We start from the raw sequence: 26,245 nt of genomic DNA on the forward strand, positions 1-26,245 counted from the left end.
TATTGGCCAGTTTAATGGCTTTTTCTTTGCAACTCTGCCTAGAAGGCCAGCATCCCGGAGTCGCCGTGGGAACCTGCCTCTGTAAGCCTGTGCAGATATTCCACACAAAATCAGCCGTTTCCAGCTACAATAGTCATTTACAATATTAACAATGTCTACACTGTATTTCTGATCAATTTGATGTTATTTTAATGGACAAAAAAATAGCTTTTCTTTCAAAAACAAGGACATTTCTAAGTGACCCCAAAATTTTGAACGGAAGTGTATGTCTGGTGTTCCACCATCTTGCACCATATGGTAGGTGAAATAAACACTGCATATATCATCAACTTTACAAGAGGTCTATGGCATTAGTAACAATTATCACTGAATAAAATCTGAATTAGCTGCACAGAAGAACCCCACTCATCACCGAATAATATCTAAATTAGCTACCCAGAAACCTCACTCTGTTGACACATTTAATGAGTGTTGGAGAGTGGCAAACACACTCCATTGGTAAATGAGGTCTGGGTGTTGTAGTGGAGTGGTTGTGAATATGGCTATGTGCAGACTGGTGTCCCGGGCTCCAGTGGAGACCCAGGTTATACATAGACAGTGGATATGAAATATTCATCAGAACAACAAGCGTCTGTTGTGGGATATTTTGAGATTTCGCACTGTTGCTAAATGACCCTGAGGCTCAGCATACTGGATATCCACTGTGAGAGAAAAGCTCTGAAGATGGAATATAGAGTTGGCAAACATACAGCTATGGGGATATTCTCATTTACTTCTTTGCAACAGTCAGTTTGGACAAGGTACTCTGAAAAATGCACGTTACTCAAGCCTCATTGCAACCAACTCACCCTAAGTAACTTGCAACTCACCTTCAGTAGCTTTGCTAAAGCACTTTGAAGGCCCCAAAACGTGTATTTTTAAGTTCAGTCATTTCCAAAGCATTATGTGGCTAGGTTATGAGCAGAGTCGGGAAGCAAGTTCAGGGAGTGAATCATTTAATAAATAAATGAAAACATATAATACAACACAAGAAACACGAACAACGCACAGACATGAAACTGAAACAGAAAAAATTACGACTGGGGAAAAAACCAAAGGGTGACATATGAAGGGCAGGTAATCAAGAAGGTGATGAACTCCAGGTGAGTGTCATTATGCGTGTAACGATGGTGACAGGTGTGCGCCATAATGAGCAGCCTGTTGACCTAGAGGCCGGAGAGGGAGCACAGGTGACAGTACCCCCTCCCCTCCCCGACGCGCGGCTCCAGCCGCAGGAAGCAGACTAAAATGACGATCCTGGGGATCAGGAGCAGACCGGCCACCTCTGCTAAGGCGTGGGAACCTGTCAATCTGGCTGAGGCACGGGAGTATGTCGACCTAGAGCGCCGGCGACAGAGCATATAACTGATACAGAGGCTGGAACCAGTTAAGCACACAGAACAAAAAAAACAAAAATTCTTTGAGGAACGGACACAGAACCGGGAACGAAAGTGATCTCTAATGTTCCGGAACAGAACCATTATTTTCTAATCTTGAGAACCGGTTATTAATGCAACTTTTTGTTCCAAAAAATATTCCTAACGTCTAGTATATAATTCTGTAACGTTATGATGCTAGTAGTAGCCTATACACATTGCAATTCACATCATGTAATGATGCTCAGCAATTCAAGCCAAGCCCCCTCCATGTCCACCCCTCTCTCTCGCTCTCTCCCTACTGGTAAAACTTCAGTCGCATCTTGCACCTGCACTTATCTGCCCATAATATCTGTAAACAACTACCTTACTCGTTCCATAGCAAGCTGCTCTATCCATGCTAATTGGTGGAGTACATTCATGAGCTAAATGTAAAAACAATGTTGATTTCACATGGTAAAAAAAGAACGAAAAATAACTACATGACCTGTTACTTTTTGGTTTGAACCTGTTCAGAACTTTATTAAGCCGGTCAGAACACTGGAACGGAAACAAAATAGATAACGGTTCTGATCAGAACTGAACGAGTGGAAAATAATTTTGGTTCCAACCCCTGGTTATGAGCAACATTAAAGCCAAAGTTAAAAGCAGATGATGATTCGCTCATGTTGAGTTTGTTTTGCTCTTGGCGTCACGGATCCATGCTACTTAGCTCTCACCCTGTGGAACTCAAAGCTTTCCTGGGTCAGTGCAGCTTGAGTAACACCTTTGGCAGAACTGAAAGAGAAGAGGGTTGCTTAACATTCGACATATCCCTTGTACTCTGACCCTACATGGGGGGGTACACTCTTTGCCTGCTATCTTTCACACATATTATATCCTTGTTATACATGTCTATGGAAGATCAGGTCTTTCTAAAGCAACAATAAAAGCAACAAAACATATCAACTCTCTGTATAAACTTCAAAAATACACATTCTGTCCTCATTACAGTCAAGGGAAGGTCAGGTCTTACATCAACAGCCAAAGCAAGCTGAACAAGGTCCTCAATTCACCATCTTCCATTCCTAAATTGGACTTTGACAAAGCACTATCTTATGACAGCTCTTGTTATACTGGGTTCTGTATAAGGGCATGGGAATGTAGAAAATTAATTGGGGTTTACAATAACAGACAACCTGACTATAATACAACATTTTACTTCCTTTAGATAGCTCCTCTGTTTATATTTCATAAAATGTCCTTTCTTTCCACCTACACTTCAAAATTTGAACAGTTCAATATCTGAACAAGAATTAAATGAACAGGAAAACAATTATAAAGGGAAAATAATTGCCTTTGAATTAAATCCTGGTCGGTCACCTCTTCTTTTAATCTGGCAAGAGCCAGGGCAGGCTTGTCAAGGAATTTAGTACGTATCAAAATGGTTAAACTGAAACAGACGGCTCCAATTAAACCCAAAGTAAATAGTCAAGACAAAAACATTGTCTTGCACCATCTCTAATTAAAAGTGAAACCAAAAATGTTTGGTACAGTAGATCATGATCCTCGTGGGCGTAACTGCCATTTCCTTATTTACAGGAGAACAAATATTCATGTTTTGTATGTTGTATGTTCTACATTTGGGTAATTATACACGAGGGGATTTCCTTCTGTGTGATGTGGTCAAAGGTGCAAGGCGCTAGCCGTGATACTGTTCTCATTTTAGCAAGTATTTTAATGCCTCTAAGACAATCATAATGCTTGGCAAAAGATCACTCCATAGTCCATGTGTCCAAGAGCAACGATGAGACAGCCTATAAGGAGGTCAAAGACCTTTTAATTTTTTTTATTTTATTTTATATTATTTCACCTTTATTTAACCAGGTAGGCCAGTTGAGAACAAGTTCCCATTTACAACTGCAACCTGGCCAAGATAAAGCATAGCAGTTCGACAAAAAACAAGAACACAGAGTTACACATGAGATAAACTAACGTACAGTCAATAACACAATAGAAAATCTGTATACAGTGTGTGCAAATTAAGTAATGAGGTAAGGCAATAAATAGGCCATAGTGGCGAAGTAATTGCAATTTAGCAATTAACACTGGAGTTATAGATGTGCAGATGAGGATGTGCAAGTAGAAATACTGGTGTGCAAAAGACCAGAAAAAACAAAAAACAATATGGGGATGAGGTAGGTAGTAGGTTGAATGGGCTATTTACAGATGGACTGTGTACAGCTGCGGCGATCGGTAAGCTGCTCTGACAGCCGATGCTTGAAGTTAGTGAGGGAGATATGTCTCCAACTTCCGTGATTTTTGCAATTCGTTCCAGTCATTGGCAGCAGAGAACTGGAAGGAAAGGCGGCCAAAGCAGGTGTTGGCTTTGGGGATTAAAAGTGAAATATACCTGCTGGAGTGCGTGCTACGGGTGGGTGTTGCTATGGTGACCAGTGAGCTAAGATAAGGCGGAGCTTTACCTAGCAAAGACTTATAGATGACCTGGAGCCAGTGCGTTTGGCGGCGAATATGTAGCGAGAACCAGCCAACGAGAGCATACAGGTAGCAATGGTGGGTAGTATATGGGGCTTTGGAGACAAAACTGAAAAAAAAGCCAGGATTCAGACACGGCTAGGACATCAGGGTTGGTGGAGTGTGCTAAAGTAAGAATTAAGCAAACTTAGGGAGGAGGCTTCTGATGTTAACATGCATGAACCCAAGGCTTTTCCGGTTACAGAAGTCAACATATGAGAGCACCTGGGGACACACAGGGCCTGGGTTGACCTCTACATCAACAGAGGAACAGAGGAGGAGTAGGATAAGGGTACGGCTAAAGGCTATAAGAACTGGTAGTCTAGTGCGTTCGGAACAGAGAGTAAAAGGAGCAGACTTCTGGGCATGGTAGGATAGATTCAGGGCATAGTGTACAGACAAGGGCATGATAGAGTGTGAGTACAGTGGAGGTAAACCTAGGCATTGGGTGACGATGAGAGAGGCTGCATCTCTGGAAGCGCCAGTTAAGCTAGGTGCGGTCTACGCATATGTGGGAAGTGGGGGGCAAGGGAGCTAACCGAGGCATGTAGAGCGGGACTAGGGGCTCCGCAGTAAAACAAAAGAGAGCTTCTCTAAACAACAGTATACAAGGCATATTGACACTAGAGCGAGGCATAAAGCAATCACAGGTGTTGATTGGGAGGGCTAAGACAACTACGGTAAACTGCTAAGACAACAACAAAGGGTAAATGGCGATAAATGGGCAGAGAGGGTCAGTTAGCTAAACACAGAGCGTGCGGCAGGAATCCGGTGATATAGTGGGGGAAAAAAGCAGTACGATATGCTCCGGGCTGATATCGCGCTGTGCAGACTGGTGTCTGTGCTAAAGGTAAAGACTTCTAGCAGTGGCTAACAATGACTAAATAGCTAGTAGCTAATTAGCCTGCTGGCTTCTGAAGGCTAGCTTCAGGAGGTTCCGGTTATAAGGTCTAAAAAAATAGCAGATCTGTACCACGTTGGGTGAGGCGGGTTGCAGAAAGGTATATTTAATTTGGAAATGGAAAAACAACTGTATACACAAAAAACTAAAAAGCTGAATATTCAACGGGACAATAACGGGAAAAAACAAAAACGTCTTGCTGCTACGCCATCTTGGTGCCAGGACAACAACCTCTCCCTAAACATCAGCAAGACAAAGGAGCTGATATTAGTTGTCCTTGATGTCTTGTGTTTTCTAATGTTGTTTTCCTTAGTTTGTTACATTTTTCCTCTTTTGTTGTTTTTGTTGGTTGTTGGTGCATTGGATGTTTAGTGGTTTTGGCTGCACCAGAGCATCTTGATTGGCTGCATCACCGCTTGGTATGGCAAGTGCTTGGCATCCGACTGTAAGGTGCTACAGAGGGTAGTGCGTGCGGCCCAGTACATCACTGGGGCCGAGCTCCCTGCCATCCAGGACCTCTATACCAGGCGGTGTCAGAGGAAGGCCCTAAAATTGTCAAAGACTCCAGCCACCCAAGTCATAGACTGTTGTTCTCGCTGTTATCGCGTGGCAAACGGTACCGGACAGCCAAGTTTGGGACCAAAAGGCTACTAAACAGCTTCTAACCCAAAGCTATAAGACTGCTGAAAAGTTAATCAAATGGCCACCCTGACTATTTGCATTGACCACCCTTACACCGGCTCTATGAACATTCAGTGGACTCTACTCACACACTCACATATACTACACTCCAACACACACACACACACACACACACACCACACACACACACACACACACACACACACACACACACACACACACACACACACACACACACACACACACACACACACACACACACACACACACACACACACACACACACACACTCTTTCACACTCTTCACATATGCTGCTGCTACTCTGTTTGTCATTTGTCCTGATTGTATAGTCACTTTTACCCCTACCTCAACTACCTCGAACCCCCGCACAATGACTCAGTACTGGTGCTCCTTTTATATAGTCTCGTTATTGGTATTTTATTGCATCACACTTTCCTTTTTTATGTGTTACAAATTTTTCTTACTTTTTAACTCTGCATTGTTGGGAAAGGGCTTCTAAGTAAGCATTTCACGTTTTTTTTAGGTTAACGCCTGTTGTATTCAACACGTGACAAATAAAATTGTATTCAAGTTTTATAAACTGCACTTAATCAATGGATAGAACTGGTATCAAGGAACTCTTCGTCAGAGTCTATATACACATAATTTCTGAATGCCATACAGTTTGTTTCTTTGATGCACAAACTGTGCGGTGAGATAGAATCAGAACGCATCTTGTTTGAATATTTGTCTTACATACACTGTCTGATGTCTGTTTTGGCTACAGTATCAATGCTGAGACAACGCAGATCTTACTTGTAGCAAGTCAAACAACTCTATATAATAGCACCCACCATAACTATCACCACCATCATCATCATCATCATCATCATCATAAGAAAGATTATGCTGAAGAACATGGCTGACGTTTTACATTCTCCCAACCAATTGTGCTAATTTGTTCACTTTTTGCATTTTGTGTAACTTATTTTTGAACTTATCGTGTACATAATGTTGCTGCTACCATCTCTTATGACCGAAAATAACTTCTGAACATCAGAACAGCGATTACTCACAGCAGACTGGAAGAAACTTTTTATTTTAACTAGTCTGACGAAAAGGATACCCTACTTTCACTGGAACAGGCACAGATCCCTGCCTTTTGCGTGAAGAAAAGACGCAGGAAAAGGGGTCGCAGATCGGGCAGCCTTCTGAGAATCCATTCTTCTTGCTAACATGCAATCATTGGAAAATAAAATTGATGACCTACGATTAAGATGATCCAACCAAAGGGACATCAAAAACTGTAACATCTTATGTTTCACCGAGATGTGGCTGAACGAAGATACGACCAATTTCGAGCAAGCAGGGACTTTCCATGCATTGGCAGAACAGAGACGCTACCTCTGGTAAGATGAGGGGTGGGGGTGTGTGTCTATTTGTCAATAACAGCTGGTGCGCGATGTCTAACATTAAAGAAGTCTCAAGGTGTTACTCGCCTGAGGTAGAGTGCCTTATGATAAGCTGTAGACGACAATATCTACCAAGAGAGTTCTCATCTATATCATTCTTAGCCGTCTATTTAACAACACAGAACAAAGCTGGCATTAAGACCGCTCTCAACCAACTCTATAAGGCCATAAGCAAAGAAGAAAATACTCACACAGAAGCGGTGCTCCAAGTGGCCAGGGACTTTAATGCAGACGAACTCAAATCAGTTTTACCAAGTTTTTACCAGCATGTCACCTGTGCAACCAGAGGGGAAAAAATCCTACACCACCTTTACTCCACAAACAGAGATGCATACAAACTCTCCCCCACCCTCCATTTGGCAAATCTGACAATAATTATATCCTCCTGATTCCTGCTTAAAAGCAAAAATGAAAGCAGGAAGCACCAGTGACTAGATCAATAAAAAAGTGGTCAGAGGAAGCAGATGCTAAGCTACAGGACTGTTTTGCTAGCACAGACTGGAATATGTTCCAGGATTCATCCAATGGCATTGAGGAGTACACCACCTCAGTCATCGGCTTTATCAATAAGAGCATCGACAATGTCGTCCCACAGTGACTGTACGTACATATCCCAAACAGAAGCCATGGATTACAGGCAACATCAGCAACGAGCTAAAGGCTAGAGCTACCGCTTTCAAGGAGCGGGAGACTAATCCGGACGCTTATAAGAAATCCCGCTATGCCCTCAGAAGAATCATCAAACAAGCAAAGCGTCAATACAGGATTAAGATTGAATCCTACTACACCGGCTCTGACGCATGTCGGATGTGGCAGGGCTTGAAAACTATTACGGACCACAAAGGGATAGACGCGAGCTGCCCAGTGACGCGATTCTACCAGATGAGCTAAATGCCTTTTATGCTCGCTTCGAGGCAAGCAACACTGAAGCATGCATAAGAGCACCAGCTGTTCTGGATGACTGTGTGATAACGCTCTCGGTAGCCGATGTGAAGAAAACCATTAAACAGGTCAACATTCACAAAGCAGCTGGGACAGACGGATTACCAGGACGTGTACTCAAAGCATGCGCGGACCAACTGTCAAGTGTCTTCACTGACATTTTCAACCTCTCCCTGACCGAGTCTGTAATACCTACATGTTTAAAGCAGACCACAATAGTCCCTGTGCCCAAGGAATGCGAAGGTAACCTGCCTAAATGATTACCGCTCCGTGGCACTCACGTCAGTAGCCATGAAGTGCTTTGAATGGCTGGTCATGGCTCACAACAGCATCCTCAAGGACACCCTAGACCCACTCCAACTCGCATACCAACAGATCCCCAGATGACGCAATCTCAATCACACCTATGTGAGAATCCTTTTCATTGACTACAGCTCTGCGTTCAACACCATAGTGCCCACGAAGCTCATCACTAAGCTAAGGACTCTAGGACTAAACACCTCCCTCTGCAACTGGATCCTTGACTTCCTGAAGGGCTGCCCCTAGGTGGTAAGAGTAGGCAACGCTGATCCTTAACCCACGGTCCCCTCAGGGGTGTGTGCTTAGTCCCCTCCTGTACTCCCTGTTCACCCACGCCTGCGTGGCCAAACATGACTCCAACACCATCATTAAGTTTGCTGACGACACAACAGTGGTAGGCCTGATCACCGACAATGATGAGACGGCCTATTGGGAGGAGGTCAGAGAACTGGCAGTGTGGTGCCAGGACAACAACCTCTCCCTCAATGTGAGCAAGACAAAGTAGCTGATCGTGGACTACAGGAAAAGGCAGGCCGAACAGGCCCCTATTAGCATCGACGGGGCTGCAGTGGAGCGGGTCAACAGTTTCACGTTTCTTGGTGTCCACATCACCAATGAACTATCATGGTCAAAACATATCAAGACAGTCGTGAAGAGGGCACGACAAAACCTTTTCCTCCTCAGGAGACTGAAAATATTTGTCATGGGTCCCCAGATCCTCAAATGTTTCTACAGCTGCACCATCAAGAGCATCCTGACCAGTTGCATCACCGCCTGGTATGGCAACTGCTCGGCATCTGCCCGTAAGGCGCTACCGAGGTTCGTGCGAATGGCCCAATAAATCACTGGTGCCAAGCTTCCTGCCATCCAGGACCTATATAATAGGCGGAGTCAGAGGAAAGCCCCAAAAATTGTCATAGACTCCAGTCACCCAAGTCATAGACTGTTTTCTCTGCTACCGCACAGCAAGCGCTACCGGAGCGCCAATTCTAGGACCATAAGGCTCCTCAACAGCTTCTACCCCCAAGCCATAAGACTGCTGAACAATTCATCAAATCTCAACGGACAATTTACATTAACCACCCCCACCCTCCCTTTTGTACACTGCTGCTACTTGCTGTTTATTATCTATGCATAGTCACTTCACCCCCACCTACATGTACAAATTACCTCAACTAACCTGTACCCCCGCACACTGACTCGGTACCGGTGCCCCCTGTATATAATGTAGCCTCGTTATTGTTATTCTTATTGTGTTACTTTTTATTATTACTTTTTATTTTAGTCTACTTGGTAAATATTTTCTTAACTCTTCTTGAATTGCGCTGTTGGTTAAGGGCTTCAAGCATTTCACGGTAAAGTCTACACTTGTTGTATTCGGCGCATGTGACAAATAAAGCAACAGCAGCAGCAGCAGCCATCAATAAAGTACCTGCACCAACAACAATAGCAGCTCAACAAGTAAAGTTGGCCCTAACTGTTACAGAATATGAAGTCACCCTCTCCTCTCGCCGCAGGGCGTTTGGGGCCTGCTGATGCTGCATGGCTGTGGCACAAAGCACCATCCTGTACCCTGTGGTAGGAAATCCTCTTCAAAGGTGCCCTCTCTCACCCTCCCACGCTATCCCGGAGCGCACCTGGAAACTGCAACCTGTGCTCTAGCCTGCAGACACACCAGACATCACTAAAGCCTGTCTCGCATGGAGTAAACAGTTGCATCCCCGTTAGCTCAAGCTCTTTTATCTATAGGTCACTAAACAGGCATACAGGAAGCACTGGGGCTTTCTGTGTACTATTGTGCATTGCAAACATGTTTTTATTTTGTGGGAAAAGGGGATTTCATAAGGATCTGTAAGATAAGCGATATAGGATAGAAAATGGTGGGTTAAGGGAGCCTAATTTCAGTGTAATAAACTGACACTAAGCAAGAGGCTGTTTCACTAACCCATACAATCATTATTTGCAGTATTTTGCAGAATACAGAGATACATACAAAATAGCTGCTTGATCTGGACTAGGACGCTTCTCTTACATGGAGGCAACAAGCACCAGTACTACTCCATTCCCTATTAACATCCCGTGTACTAGAAACACAAATCAGCCATGTCCATAACAAATCTATCTTGAAAGCGGAAATGTGCACGACACACAATTAGAAAAGCACATGCCCACGTGTCAGACTGGCCCACATTTTCACTTTCTCTTCCAACGGTTGTGCGTTGTGGATGAAGTTGCCTGGATACGTGGTTGACTGTGCGTGGGATGGGCGCAGGGTGGTTTTAATTGTTCCCCAGGGAGAAACGCCTCCATCTTGGGATGGACAGGTGGCAGGGCCATGCTTCACAGAACTTCTTTAATTGGGATCTTCAAGCTCGTATGAGATGTCCTCTCATTCGCTAAAGTGGGTGAGTGGCGCCCTCTCATTCGTTAAAGTAGGTGAGTGATGCTCTCTCATTCGGTAAAGTGGGTGAATGGTGCCCTTTTGTTTCTGGGAGGAGGCACATGGTGCGTAAAGATTGAGAAGAAACAGGCTCTCCTCCCAACTGGAGTCTGTGGTTTTGGGGAAAGTGGACCCAGTGGACAAAACTGGTTAAATATACATCATTATAACCAGTTTTGTACACTGGGAAAGCTGTTGAAGGATGATAGATGCCACTGTAAAAGAAGATTAAAACATTACAAATAGAGCACTGCATTTTCAGGTGTCTCTCGGGAATTAATACATTTTAAAAGATGCCTTGCATGATCCAAATAGAATACATGTAACCTTAAAATGCTTAAGGGGACGGTCTTGGAATATTGAAAGTGACAGCTATTTTATTTCATGATTAAACTCTTTGAGCCCAAGAGGCATGTGTATAAAGTCTGTTAATCAAACAAACTTTATCACGCTCATACCTCAGGCTACAGTCAGTGAATGTCCTTCCAGTGACCTTTTAGATGACACAATCATTCTCAACCATTCAGGCAGACCTGTGGCTCAGCCCAATTTGAATGTGGTAATAGGCTTGCGTTTCAGGGAGGAAAAAATACAAAAATAATAATAATTGCCCAGCTCCAGACAATGCTCTGAAAAATGTATGAAACCAAGACCAGAAAATGTCCTGCATCTTCATGTCCCTTCTCTGACCCCATTACGTTGCCACGGCAACAGATTTTACAATGCAATTGTCGTGTAGGAGACTGAGTGAACAATCTATGAAGAATAACTAACAAGACAGGCATCTTTGTCCTGCAAAGCTTATATTTAAACCAAACGTATTTAATTCATAGTACGCTATCCACTCATATGCACAAGGCCTTGTTTCAATGAGGCCAAATGTACTCGGACTAAATGTACTCAGTAGCGGAATGTCACAGGGCTATGGCGGGGTGAAACAGTCATCCCATAATACATTGCCCTGGTGACCCAAGAGACCCGGGGGACTGTGGCAGGGAAGTTGGGTTATTTGCTTCACATAAAACAGCATTAGGTTGGAATTCAACCTTTTAGGCTTTGGCTGAACCTGAAAAATGATTGGATTTGCTGCATACAGGAAGCCTGAACTAGGTAAATGCTACTTCATATACAGTGCCTTCGGACAGTATTCAGACCCCTTGACTTTTTCCACATTTTGATACAATACAGCCTTACTGTAAATAATACTGAGCAATCTACACACCCTATAATGAAAAAGCAAAAACAGGTTTTTAGAAATCTTTGCATATTTATTTGAAAATAAAAACAGAAATACCTTTTTAAATAAGTATTCAGACCCTTTGCTATGAGACTCAAAATTTAGCTCGGGTGCATCCTGTTTCCATTGATCATCCTTGAGATGTTTCTACAACTTGATTGGAGTCCACCAGTGGTAAAGTCAGGTGATTGGACATGACTGGGAAAGGCACACACTTGTCTATATAATGTCTCACAGTTGACAGTACATGTCAGAGCAAAAACTAAGCCATGAGGTCAAAGGAATTGTCCGTAAAGCTCCGAGACAGGATTGTGTCGAGCCACAGATCTGGGGAAGGATACCAAAATATTTCTGCAGTATTGAAAGTCCCGAAGAACACAGTGGCCTCCATCATTCATAAATGGAAAACGTTTCCTAGATCTGGTTGCCCGGCCAAACTGAGCAAACGGGGGAGAAGGGCCTTGGTCAGGAAGGTGACCAAGAACTCGATAGTCATTCTGACAGAGTTCCAGAGTTCCTCTATGTAGATGGGAGAATCAAATCAAATGTATTTATATAGCCCTTCTTACATCAGCTGATATCTCAAAGTGCTGTACAGAAACCCAGCCTAAAACCCCAAACAGCAAGCAATGCGGGTGTAGAAGCACGGGGGCTAGGAAAAACTCCCTAGAAAGGCCAAAACCTAGGAAGAAACCTAGAGAGGAACCAGGCTATGAGGGGTGGCCAGTCCTCTTCTGGCTGTGCCAGGTAGAGATTATAACAGAACATGGCCAAGATGTTCAAATGTTCATAAATGACCAGCATGGTCAAATAATAATAATCACAGTAGTTGTCGAGGGTGCAGCAAGTCAGCACCTCAGGAGTAAATGTCAGTTGGCTTTTCATAGCTGATCATTAAGAGTATCTCTACCGCTCCTGCTGTCTCTAGAGAGTTGAAAACAGCAGGTCTGGGACAGGTAGCACATCCGGTGAACAGAGAACCTTCCAGAAGTAAAATCATCTCTGCAGCACTCCACCAATCAGGCCTTTATGGTAGAGTAGCCAGACGCAAGGCACTCCTCAGTAAAAGGCACATGACAGCCCACTTGGAGTTTGTCAAAGGTCACCTAAAGGACTCTTAGACCGTAAGAAACAAGATTCCCTGGTCTGATGAAACCAAGAATGAACTCTTTGGCCTGAATGCCAAGCATCACCTCTGGAGGAAACCTGCACCATCCCTACAGTAAAGCATGGTGGTGGCAGCATCATGCTGTGAGGATGTTTTTCAGTGGCAGGGACATGGAGACTAGATCAATAGAAAGCTGAACAGAGCAAAGTACAGAGAGATCCTTGATGAAAACCTGCTGCAGTGCGCTACAGACCTCAGACTGGGGCGAAGGTTCACCTTCCAGCAGGATAAAGAGGGGTATTGTAGTATTATGGGGTATTATGAGAAGATTGATGAGTGAAATATTTTTTTTTTAGAGTAAGGCTGTAATGTAACAAAATTGGGAAAAGTCAAGGGGTCTGAATACTTCCCGAATGCACTCGAGTTCAGCATGGAAGAGCCCTTACCAGCACACTTTGGAAAAAGCAAATATTCATACGCCATGACTCAGTTCTCTAGATAATAGCGTAGCCATTGCCAAAAGCAACCCTAAATAAGCACGCGAGGTCTTCACAAACAGTTTCTGACTGATCAAATGTGACAGCTCAAAAAGGTTACATTAACACGTTTCGCCATGGTGATAAATCCTGTTGGAAGGTAGAAGTGAAAGGAGGAGTAATCAGTATCTTCGGAGGGGTGAAGTCAGGGCACAACACAGTGGCACAGAGGTTTAATGTGGCTGCTCGCCAATGGCCTCATTGGGAGGAAGTAATACAGAAAGCCTTTAATAGATAACAATAGCCATTGTGTTTGCTTGGACCGTTTTGGCCTCAGGGTTAGACCAAAGCAGGAAGAGTGAGTGGACACTTCAACGACTTGTATGATTAGTGACTAAGTGCATGACTGATATTGGACTGTAAGCCAATTATTGCAAATTATTCTTTGTTCCCACAGGCCATTAGGCAATTACAAAAGTGAGAAAACTGCTTGCGATGAAAAGTGCACCCTTGACAAGGGAATTAATTTGACAAATTCTACATTTTCAATTGTAATTATGCTAATTCAGTTGGTTTTAGTTTTCCTGAGAGGAGTTGAAATTGTTTTTATTTATTTTATTAACTAGGTCTTTCCTTGCAGCACTGGACCACACAACTGGACAATAATCAAGAATAGACTAAACTAGAGCCTGCAGAACTTGCTTTTTTGGAGTGTGGTGTCAAAAAGTCAGAGCATCTCTTTATTATGGACAGACCTCTCCCCATCTTTAGAACCATTGAATCTATATGTTTTGACCATGACAGTTTACAATCAAGGTAACAACAAGTAGTTTAGTCTCCTCAACTTGTTCAACATCCACACCATTCATTACCAGATTCAGCTGAGGACTAGAACATTGGGAATGATTTGTACCAAATAAAATTATCTTAGTTTTAGAGATGTCCAGGACCAGTTTATTACTGGCCACCCATTCCAAAACAGACTGCAACTCTTTGTTAAGGGTTTCAATGACTTCATTAGCTGCGGTTGATGATTGCGTATATGGTTGAATTATCAGCATTCATGGACACACATGCTTTGTTTAATGCCAGTGCCAGGTCATTGGTAAAAATAGAAACGAGTAGAGGGCCTAGAGAGCTGCCCTGCAGTACACCACACTGTATATGTTTGACATTAGAGAAGCTTCCATTAAAGAAAACCCTTTGAGTTCTATTAGATGGATAGCTCTGAATCCACGATATGGCAGAGGTTGAAACAACAGGTTATGGTCAATAATATCAAAGGCTACACTGAAATCTAACACTACAGCTCCCACAATCGTCTTATTATCAATTTCTTTGAACGAATCATCAGTAATTTGTGTCAGTGCAGTACATGTTGAGTGCCTTTCTCTATAAGCATGCTGAAAGTCTGTTGTTAATTTGTTTACAGAGAAATAGCATTGTATTTGGTCAAACACAATTTTTTCCAACAGTTTGCTAAGAGCTGGCAGCAAGCTTATTGGTCTGCTGTTAGAACCAGTAAAGGCCGCTTTACCACTCTTGGGTAGCGGAATTACTTTGGCTTCCCTCCAGGCCTGAGGACAAATACATTTCTCTATGCTCAGATTAAACACATGACAGATAGGAGTGACTATAGAGTCAGCTACCATCCTCAGTAGCTTTCCATCTAAGTTGTCAATGCCAGGAGGTTTGTCATTATTGATCAATAACAATATTTTTGCCACCTCTCCCATACTAACTTTACAAAATTGAAACTTGCAATGCTTTTCTTTCATTATTAGTTTTTTTTATGCATGATACGATGTCTTACTGTTCGTTGTTGGCATTTCCTAAAGTTTGCCCACTAACCCATTAAAAATAATTTAAAAAAAAGTACAGGGCAAATATATTGTTTATTATACAGCTATATTCACGGTTCAAAACAAAACAGAATTTCACACACGATTACTGTTGCACGGTATACTGAAACTTTTCGATACTAGAACATGAAAAACGGTTTGAAACTAGAATTTTTGTTACTTTCAGTACTTCTGTCAAATGTGTCTCACGTCATATACGGATTGAGAGGATCAAGTCTGTCTAGTAATTTGTCTGAATCTTCAGGAGTAAGCTAGCCGGGCTACTTGCACTTGCGCATGCAGCAGACACAGCATGAGTTGCTTTTGAGAAGCAAGAGGAGAGAGAAAATGCCGACAGCATGGCTTCTTCAAATGAAAACACCATACTTTCACGCCCGCAGCTTGTTGACAAAACTGGCTCCAGAAGCGAACTATGGGAATACTTTTCTTACAAAGTAGATGATGAGGGCCACTGAAACAACTATGCAAAAGGTGTTAGTTACAAATCAGTGCAGGGGAGGTTAAGATGCAAAACGACATAAACTATTAACACATGACATTTCATTGTAGTTTTATTGTACTAGCAACTAAATTCTAATTATTTTTGAGTGGCAATGACATGAACGTACACTTACAGGCCGATTTATTAGGTACACCACCCCGTTCACGGAAATGGATCGCTCCTACAGACAGTGAGTCACGTGGCCCGTGGCTTGCTATATAAAGCACACAGACAGGCATTGAGGTACTCAGTTACTGTTCGATTGAACATTAGAACGGGCAAAACTAGTAACCTAGGCGACTTTGAGAGTGGTACGATCTATGATGCCAGGCGCACCGGATCCAGTATCTCAGAAACAGCCACCCTTTTCACGCATGACAGTGTTTATGTTTTACCGAGAATGGGTGCGACAAAAGAAAAACTATGTGGGTGAAAACAGCTTGTTGATGAGAGCGGTCGAAAGAGAATCGCAAGAATCGTGCAAGCTAACCGGCGGGCCACAAATAATGGCACAGTACAACAGTGGTGTGCAGAATAACATCTCGGGACACACAACTCGTCGATCCTTGTCACGAATGGGCTATTGCATCAGACGACCACAACAGCTTCCAGCGAAAAACAAGAAGTGGCTACAGTGGGCACATGATCACCAAAACTGGACAATTGAGGAGTAGAAAAACATTGCCTGGAACATGACAGCGAGTTCAGTTAACTTGAGTGACCGGCGCAGTCCCCAGACTACAACCCAATAGAGCATATTTGGGATGAGATGGAACGGGCTGTTTGCAGCATGAATGTACCAAAGACCAATCTGCAGCAACTGCGTGATGCCTTCACATCAGCATGGACCCACATCCCTGTGGAACGTTTCTGACACCTTGTAGAATGCACCAAAGAATTCAAGCTGTTCTGGAGGCAAAGTGGGGTCTGACCCGATACTAGTTGGGTTTACCTATTAAACTGGCCTGTGAGTGACATTCATGTGAGCATTATAATATGATTACAAACCAAAAGTAATATGAAAGGCACTCATAACTTAGCTATGACAGTAAATGTTAGACTACTTTGTGTTTGTCTGGGCTTGCTATCAGTAGCCAGTAGCCTGCCAGCAGCCCTCTGCAGAGCATTGCACCCTGGGAGTTGGGATTGCACTCTGGGAATCGTAGTATGCTTTTTTGAAATCAATTGCATTTCTATGGAGTGTAGACTATTGCAATATAGAAGCTTCAGAAATGAGCTTCCAAGTGTTTTATGTCATTTTGGAACTAAACTATTTAGCTGTAATGAATAACGAATCATACTGTAGGTTTAAGAAAATAATTTGTCCCAAATGTATGGCCATAGATGAGAAAATTAATCCTGAAATGTATCAAATTACATTTTTAAACAGTTTAGATTTATTGGTACAATTATTTCTCAAATATGGTTTTGTGTAAGGAAAATGTAAGACATCTTTCTGTTATTTAATAGTGTAATAGTGGTTTGTGTTTCATAATAATTCTATTCATTTTGTTTCCAAATATGATCCTTCCCATGCCCTGCATACATATTCTTCTCACATAATAAAAGCTTTCAAATGTTTCAGGTAAACTCAAATCCCTACATTGTGTCTGTGTTTAATTGTGTGTGTGCACGCATCTGTGATTGTGTCAGTTGTAATGATTTCCCAGAATGCCCTTCCAAATCCTTCAGAGTCAGGCTGTAATTTGTATTGTACAATTATTTCTCAGATATGGTTTTATATAAAGGCAAATGTAAGACATCTTTCTGTTATTTAATAGTGTATTTTATTTTAGAAATTGAATATAGAATAGAAGATATTGTATTTGTTATTTTAGTTCTTCTACCAGTTATCAACATATTGTTCAATGTTTAAAAAAATAAAGCCCAGTGGTTATTCTGTTTAGCTAATGCACTTCATTTTTTTCTGTGGTATCGTTTCGGTATCGAGTATCGTTTTGGTATTGTATATCGTTTCGGTATAGAGTATCGTGATACTAAACCTGGTATGGTATCGAAGCCACAATTCTGGTATTGTGACAACACTACACTCCATAGGAGGCCCGGTGTTAGGTTTCCATCCAATTGGTGACAGATTGTTGTGCAAATATAAAGAAAATAGGTGCATTTTCCCACCAGTAGTGTGTTTCCAGCAAACTGACTTGTTGCAGATAAAAATCAGTGAGTGATGATGTAGTGCACAGACAATTGTCTTTTTCGCTGAAGTTTTCATGTACCAAAATAAAAATTGTTGCGTTAAATAGCAAATGTGCCCATTCTGTTCTTGACACATGAACTCTAGCCAACAGCTAGCAGATACAGTACGGGTAGTTTACACAATTATATTATTATGGATGAGAGCGAGAATATTTGTATTTGTCAAACAGAAGTCAAGCATCGATCATTATGTCACCAGAAATAGACCCTCGCTATTCATTGGAAAGGAGAATCAAGCTCATGTCCGTGCACTTTCATTTGTAGCCTCATAAACTGCATGGTTTCCAGAGTCGTGGTGGGAAGAACACACGCCATGTCATCGCGTGACTCCAAGTTGACTTCGATATGATGGTTATTATATGGAAAGAAATATTATATTAATTTTATCGAAACAAAAACATCCCACCATGTAGAACAAACAAATGATCTGTTAGCATTTATAAAATTGTACAGAAACTTCCTGTTTCTATCATAGCTGTTCTGTTTTTATTTTATATGGTATGACTTTACTAGCATAAAAACTGTGGATGGAAACCTGGTTTGTGTCCTATAATACTTCTATTCGTTTTGTTTCCAAATATGATCCCTTCCATGCCCTGCACACACACTCTTCTCACATAATAAAAGCTTTCAAATGTTTCAGGTAAACTCAAATCGCTACATTGTGTGTGTGTGCTTGTGTGTGGGTGTAATTGTGTGTATGTGTGTGCGTGTGTGCGCACGCATGTGTGGTTGTGTCAGGTGTAACGATTTCCCAGAATGCCCTTCCAAATCCTTCAGAATCAGGCTGTAATTTGTATTGTAGCTGTTCATTAAAAAGCTCCACTTCCGTTCTGGATCAATATAGGAATGAGTGAAGCGAAGACCTTGTCCTTTACACCACTCTGGCATCTGCTCTTTCCTAATATACCAGATACCATTACAAGTCTTAGCCAAACTGAGACTCACCACGGATAGCCAAGCACCTTACCACACATCACATACAGTGCATTCGGAAAGTACCCCTTCCCTTTTTGCACATTTTGTTACGTTACAACCTTACTCTAACGGGGATAAAATAAAATAAAATCCCTCATAAATCTACACACAATACCCCATAATGACAAAGTGAAAACAGGTTTTTAGAAATGTTTGCAAATTTATTGGAAATAAAAAGCAGTACTTATTTACATAAGTATTCAGACTTTGCTATGAGACTTGACATTGAGCACAGGTACATCCTGTTTCCATTGATCATCCTTGAGACGTTTCAACAACATGATTGGAGTCCACCTGTGGTGGATTCAATTGATTGGACATGATTTGGAAAGGCACACACGTGCCTAACGTCCCACAGTTGACAGTGCGTGTCAGAGCAAATACCAAGCCATGAGGGAATTGCCCGTAGAGCGCCTAGACAGGCCTTTATGGTAGAGTGGCCAGACAGAAGCCACTCCTCAGTAAAAGGCACATGACAGCCAGCTTGGTGCTTTTTCAAAAGGAACCTAAAGGACTCAGACCATGAGAAACAAGATTCTCTGGTCTGATGAAACCAAGATTGAACTCTTTGGCCTGAATGCCAAGAGTCACATCTGGAGGAAACCTGGCACCATCCCTACAGTAAAGCATGGTGGTGGGAGCATTATGCTGTGAGGATGTTTTTCAGCGGCAGGGACTGGGAGATTAGTCAGGATCAATGGAAAGCTGAACAGAGCAAAGTAGAGAGAGATCCTTGATGAAAACATGCTCCAGAGCGCTCAGGACCTCAGAGTGGGGTGAAGGTCCACTTTCCAACAAGACAACGATCCTATGCACACAGCCAAGACAACGCAGGAGCAGCTTCGGGACAAGTCTCTGAATGTCCTGAGTGGCCCAGCCAGAACCCGGACTTGAACCCGATCGAGCATCTCTGGAGAGACCTGAAAATAGCTTTGCAGCAACGCTCCTCATCCAACCTGACAGAGCTTGAGAAGATCTGCAGAGAAAAATGGAAGAAACTTCCAAAATACAGGTGTGCCAAACTTGTAGCGTCTTACCCAAGAAGACGTGAGGCTGTAATCACTGCCAAAGGTGCTTCAACAAAGTACTGAGTAAACGGTCTGAATACTTATGTAAATGTCATATTTTTTTTATTTTTTTTGTAATACATTTGCACACATTTCTAAAAACCTGTTTTTTCTCCGTCATTATGGGGTATTGTGTGTAGAATAAGGCTGTGACATGGAAAAAAAATGAAAAAGTAAAGGGGTCTGAATACTACTTTGTGAATGCACTGTATTTTAATGACTTATCGCTGTATTTCCTATACCATTATGTTATACACACAACACGAATTGCATGACAGGTAGCTAATGACAATTGAAGGAAAGATATAGTGCCGGTTATTCAGGTACCACCTCGTACTGATCAATTTATTCTGGTATTGCAGCACGAAAATGTCCATGACTCTCTAATTTGATCCCAGTTATTGATGGTGCACCTGCGTCACATGGGTTAGACGTAGTCGTCTCATGGTCTTGATTTCCTTTGATGTGATCAATGCTGAGGAAAAGACAGAGGTATTTGCAGTCAGTAGACAGTTGTAAATGTCACACAGGAGATACTATGAAGGTCAGAGGATCCACACAATGTAAGTGTCAGTTAAAACCTGCCGGCTTTAAAGTGAGAGTCCCATGTGCTTTGATAGAGTCGATTTCCAAACTTCTAAATGAGCAGTGACTGGTGGCTCTAACCCATGCTGGCCTAGCGCTGAGCCCTGTCAGCCAGGAACCCTTATCCAATACATCACTGTCTGCTCTCATTGGCCCTCCCTCCTCCTCACCACCAGGTGAGAGCCAATCAATACCCTAGACTCGTTAGGATGCCACTAAATGGCCTTTTCTGTCGAAACAGTGTGACACAGGATGGAACGGTGTATTACTGTGTATTACAACGGCTACCTTAGGGGTGAGTGGAGTGTTGTGGTTCATTGCAAATCAAGGGGGAGGGAGAATGTTGCCAGTTTTCCTTGTTATGGGATTGGGGAATAAATGGAAATCCACTGGGCTGGAAACCCACTGTCTGGCTGATGACAGATTCCGATAAAGACAATCAACACGCATTAGAGGCAGTCATTTTCAACTGCCAAACATGGGTGTGAGGAACACCACGGGGAAATGGAAGGGTCCTTCTCATCAGAGACCGAGACAGATATCTCACTTTCACTCTATGTTCGTCTCGCGCTCTACTTCTATGTTGGAGACCTCACTGTTTCCACGTCCCACATTGTAGAAAATGTCAACCTACATCTCTTTCATATCTCTGGAAGTATATATGTTTCCCTGTCTTTCTATTTCTTTCTTACTCTTGATCTATGTGTATCTTTCTGAGAGAAGCGTTCTGTCTGTATTTTTGGCAGGTCTGTCGGGTATTCCAAATCAAAAGATATCTTCTACGCAACGTAAGCAGGAAACACACACTAGTGACTTGGAAAATAAGACACAGTGGCAGGATTCTTCTCTTAATCTGATTATGCTGAGCTAACAGACACATTGAGGCACACAGTACAACTCATAACTCCTGTAAAACTAGGAACAATGATAGCAGAAGAGGCAAAAAGAGAAAAAAATATACTGTTGCATACATAGTTTTAATAATTTTCCCTCACTGTTCAGACCTGGATAATGGGGGAGCCAGCATTTGCTGGAATTGATTGATGTCACAGTAGCCTTGCAATAGAGGGAGTAGAATAGTGAATACATCAAGCTTTATAGAGGCCTCTGCACCGCAGAAACAGAATATTTGTCTTTGAGAAAGGTGTAAGGATATTACATCCGTTCAGCCCACGCACACGCACGCACGCACGCACGCACGCACGCACGCACGCACGCACGCACGCAAGCACACCTGGTGTATTCTCCCCTACTCTGATGCCCTATAATGCAGCTTGAGGAGCCTCTATTGTTAATTAATGGCAGGCACCGGAGCATGGGATTTCTCATTAACCCCGGAGAACGATGCTGCAGAAGCATGCAAGTAGAAAAACACTCTAAAAAGGGACGCCATTGTACTTTCTGATACGTTCTTTGCATTCTGCTCTACAGATCATTGGCAGCCGACAAGACGGAGGCCGTTCTTTACCTCTGGCTTCTTAATGGCAAGCGGCAGGGGAATATAGTGACTTAATTGAATTAATTACGGAGCTAATCAGGTAAATTAGAGGGAATCCAGGTGGGTTGGAGGGTTACTGTGACGGAACCCAAAATGAAGCATATGGGTGGGGTGTGAGTGTGACACACAAAGTTCAGAACTCTTCTGCAATCTGTCAATCTAATGAAAGATATAGAAACCTGGAGCATGGTCTGATATCACTGTTTAACTCAACCACAGTCTGTAGCTAAACAGTAAGTTCAAGCAGCCTGCATCCAAGCTGAGCTGTCCTCTCTACACACTCAAAATTCTGCCTCCCCTGAACGCCTTTACCCTAATCATAGACTGTGTAGCTGTAGGGCTATAGGCCCACGCCAGATCCTCAATTTAGAATAAGCGGTGTGGATGAAAACAATGATTTACCAAGCACTCGCCTAGTGTGAGTAATGGAACGTGTCACACAGTGCACTGATGTGTACCAAGGTGAACTGCTCACCTCAGGGCAGTTGACAACGCTGATCCTCTTACCATCATTGGCTATGTCTGTGCAAATAGGGATGAGGATGAATGTGACCGTCTTTCAACGTGTCGGTATGAGTCAGTAAAATTGAGTCAGTAGGTTCAGCAGGGGTCAACACATGTGCGAACGAGTCACCATATCTATGCATTTGTGTAATCATAACTCGAGTCGTTCAGTAAGTGTCCGTTTTTTGTTGTTGTGTACAAGTCAGAATGCGCAAGCATTTGTCATCGGTAAGTTCAAATTGGGTGAGTACGACTAACCTTGTATGGACAAGGGGCAGATGCCAGCCATTGTGAGCACTTCCACATTTAAGACTTCGGTACTGTATGTGACCATATGTTTCAGTACCCATCAACATGTCCCTATGTCCCAACATTTCCATTACCCGTCCATTCCAGGAGCTGTGGCTGCACTGATCCCTGTGCCTTAGGGTGTCTGTCTGGGTGGGATTTGTCATGACATAACCGTATCCTGAACCACCCGCAATAACTGAGAGTATAATGAAACATCCAAGAGTGTATGCATTATTTCATTACCCAACATAAAGTCTAAAACAAGAAACTGTTGTAAGGGAAGAAAAACATTTTTGTTGACATGTTACAGAATAACAGAGTTGACTGGATGCGAGGGAGTCACACAATTAAAATGTTACATAGTAACAGAGTTGACTGGTAAGATTTAGGACATAATAGAACTGAGTGCTTACTGAAACTACTAGTAAGGATAAAGGCCATGATACACTGGGAATTTTATTAAGTAATATTGCCGAGCAATGTTGCCAGCAATGGTTGATGTAACTATTTTGCAATGAAAATGAGCAACTTTTTATTATCTGGGAATGTTGATTTGCAGCTCCACTTATTGGGCAATTTGGTAATGTGATCAGTCTGAACATCGCAACCGGTTTGAGCAAGAGAAAAATCAACTCCCATGTTGGAGAGAAATGTTGGCCATTCACATCTCGTATTTTGCTCCACTACAATATTATATCATGAGGCGTAAATAAATACATACTGTGTTCAATTTGTCATGTTTAACTGCTGAAATATCCACGGTGATGCTCATGCTAATCGATTAGCATGTTAACCGTAACCCATGCTATGTCAATGGGACATACAGGCTAAGTCGCTAGCTAGTCATGTAGATTTTACATTTAGTTTTATATCGTTTTTGTGTGTTTAACTAGCTGGCTAGCTTGATTAATACCATTTACACTTCCTAGCTTAAAATTCTGAAGTAAAACATTTTTGAATCTAGTTATCCTCGTCTGCGTTGCCTGCGTTGACTTGACTGGCAGTAGGTTGAGTGGATGCCCAAGGCAACACTTCTTTATTGCTTGTTTGTTAGCTAATAAAATCCAGTACAGATGTGGCAGCCAACAGGCAAGAAACAGCTATAGGAGATGAAAAAATAAATATGGAAATTGAGTTTTAAGTTAAATATATACTTCATATGAAATATATTATTCATGTCCATCTTGCTCATTGCTCATCATTTGCACCAGTGTCTCATACCCCACTCTGTTGCCAGCAACATTGCTTGGCAATATTGCCCCAAAAAAGTGCCAATTGCCTTAAGCCTTGAGAGGGTAATGGAGCCAACTGGTAACTCCTATGCTATGCGACTGAATTACAAGATGCAAGTTGATGTGACGTACTATTCTCACCAGATTGTCACTGGCAGGTGGAGGATGTTCAGCCCTCAAGGAAAGGCTGTGCCAATACTGATAGAGACTGACAGCCCAGAGAGAGAGCATTGCGTGACAGTGGCTGACTGTGACTGTTACACACGCACATACACACACAAATGCCAACACAGAAAACAACAGCTGGGGTACATATTCTACTTCATACTTTACACGTGTGCATTCATTAGCCAGCTATCTACCTGTAATGTTTATACTGATTTTCATGAATAATAACTGGACACACATTGGAATTATGATTCATCAACATGCAATGATGCACAATTTTAATTACCGCCAACTGACAAGATAAAGAGATGGATGAATGCATAGAGAGATATTCTTGGCATGCAACTTAGCATGAAATATTACCCTAACTGTTGTAGGAACGCTACATGTTTGCTGGGTACATAGCTATCCAACTCTCCAGGTACATATCCAACTAAAGTGTCAGGATACATAATAGCGACAAGCTCAAACGGTGATGTTCCTGGGGAACAATGGTCTGTAAAACCGTGGCTCCATTACACCCAGTCATAAGGACATACCTGATGAATCCCCAGGCTTTTTAAGAACTGATTTCACTCATTTATCCTCTTTACCTATCCCTTCCGTCTTACCAATCATTTGTTCTTAACATCAATTTGTATCATCCATCCCTAGCAAAAGCATTTGATCTCCGTCCCTGGACTCTTTAGCCTTGTGTGCTTAAGAGAGGCGGCATCAATCAAGGTTTCTACTGTACATTCCGTTTACACTCTGCCATTGATTCTCCCATCAACCATTTAATGTATTCCACCCATTCCACCCTCTGCAATCTATAATAACTATCCTTTTTAATCTAACCTTGCACATATACATTTCCACATACAGTATATCTTCCAATCTATACTTTCTATAGCTTCTCTCTCAAAAAAGTATTGTCTGGATCATCTAAAACCTCCGAAGCCACACCATGCTCAATCTCAGCTCTCCCATGTTGCACTCCCTGTTGCACTCCCTGTCTATTTATTATTTCATCCTATTTGTCTGGGGTCCATCTATCATCAAAGCCGTTCCCCATCAACCTAGATTTCTGACTGGCTCGATGCAATGTTAGCCCTCTCCATCTCTAGCCTGAGGTCTGCTCTGGGATTGAGATGGTGCAGTGGAGATAGTGGAGAAATGTCACTGAGGGGATTAAATATTGATGTACAGAAAGGCCTTGCCTCTAACCCCGTGCCCTCTGGCTGCGAGCGAGCGAAGTCATGCAGTTATGGGCAGAGAGGAATCTGAAACAAACAACTCAAATGGCATCAGGGGAGCGGAATAGAGAAACGGATGGTAACTTGGATCTCCAGAGCATCTTAGGAAGTCGGAGTCCTATCCTGTAAAAGTTATCGTTATCCTCTCCATACAACACAGCCATGATCAGATTCACTTGTGCTTCACTTAATGCTTTAGTCAGAGATCTGCTCTTCCAGGGCCTTATTTTTACATACAAGCCCCCTCCAGCAGAAAAGGAATCAATACAATGTAAATATGTACCAGAGGGAAAGAAAAGACACACATGAAGGCAGGGGGTATGAGACATGCAAGCCAAGTTCAGTTTGACGATGAATTACACAAGATGGTTTCACTGCGCCCGGCGAGGGATCGTCCCTTTGTTGTCGAACAAACTCAGCCCTTTATTTTCGCTTCGCAGAACCGACTGCAGACTCGCAGCATATCAAGATCTTGTTCGTGTCAAAGAAGGGATGTGAAGGTGTGTGTATTTTTACGTACATGCGCTAAGTGCTTCAACGAGGCAGTTGAATGAGGCATTCTCACTCATACTACAGATGTAGGTAGAACTGATTATGTTGTTTTGGGAACAATGAGACAGGTCGTAGGTGGAGCAGGCAGCCAAAGTGAGAAACTCTGTATCACTGAAGGCTTTTGAAA

General features: G+C 42.5%; 1 protein-coding gene across 2 annotated transcripts in view; it reads right to left on the reverse strand.

Moving 5' to 3' along the window:
• The window catches only part of LOC139547001 (inactive dipeptidyl peptidase 10-like), a 323,183-nt gene that overhangs the window by 123,516 nt on the left and 173,422 nt on the right, over nt 1-26,245 (reverse strand). The window lies entirely within an intron of this gene.

Source organism: Salvelinus alpinus, chromosome 20 (genome assembly GCF_045679555.1).
Source record: "Salvelinus alpinus chromosome 20, SLU_Salpinus.1, whole genome shotgun sequence".
In the NCBI taxonomy this organism is placed as follows: Eukaryota; Metazoa; Chordata; class Actinopteri; order Salmoniformes; family Salmonidae; genus Salvelinus; species Salvelinus alpinus.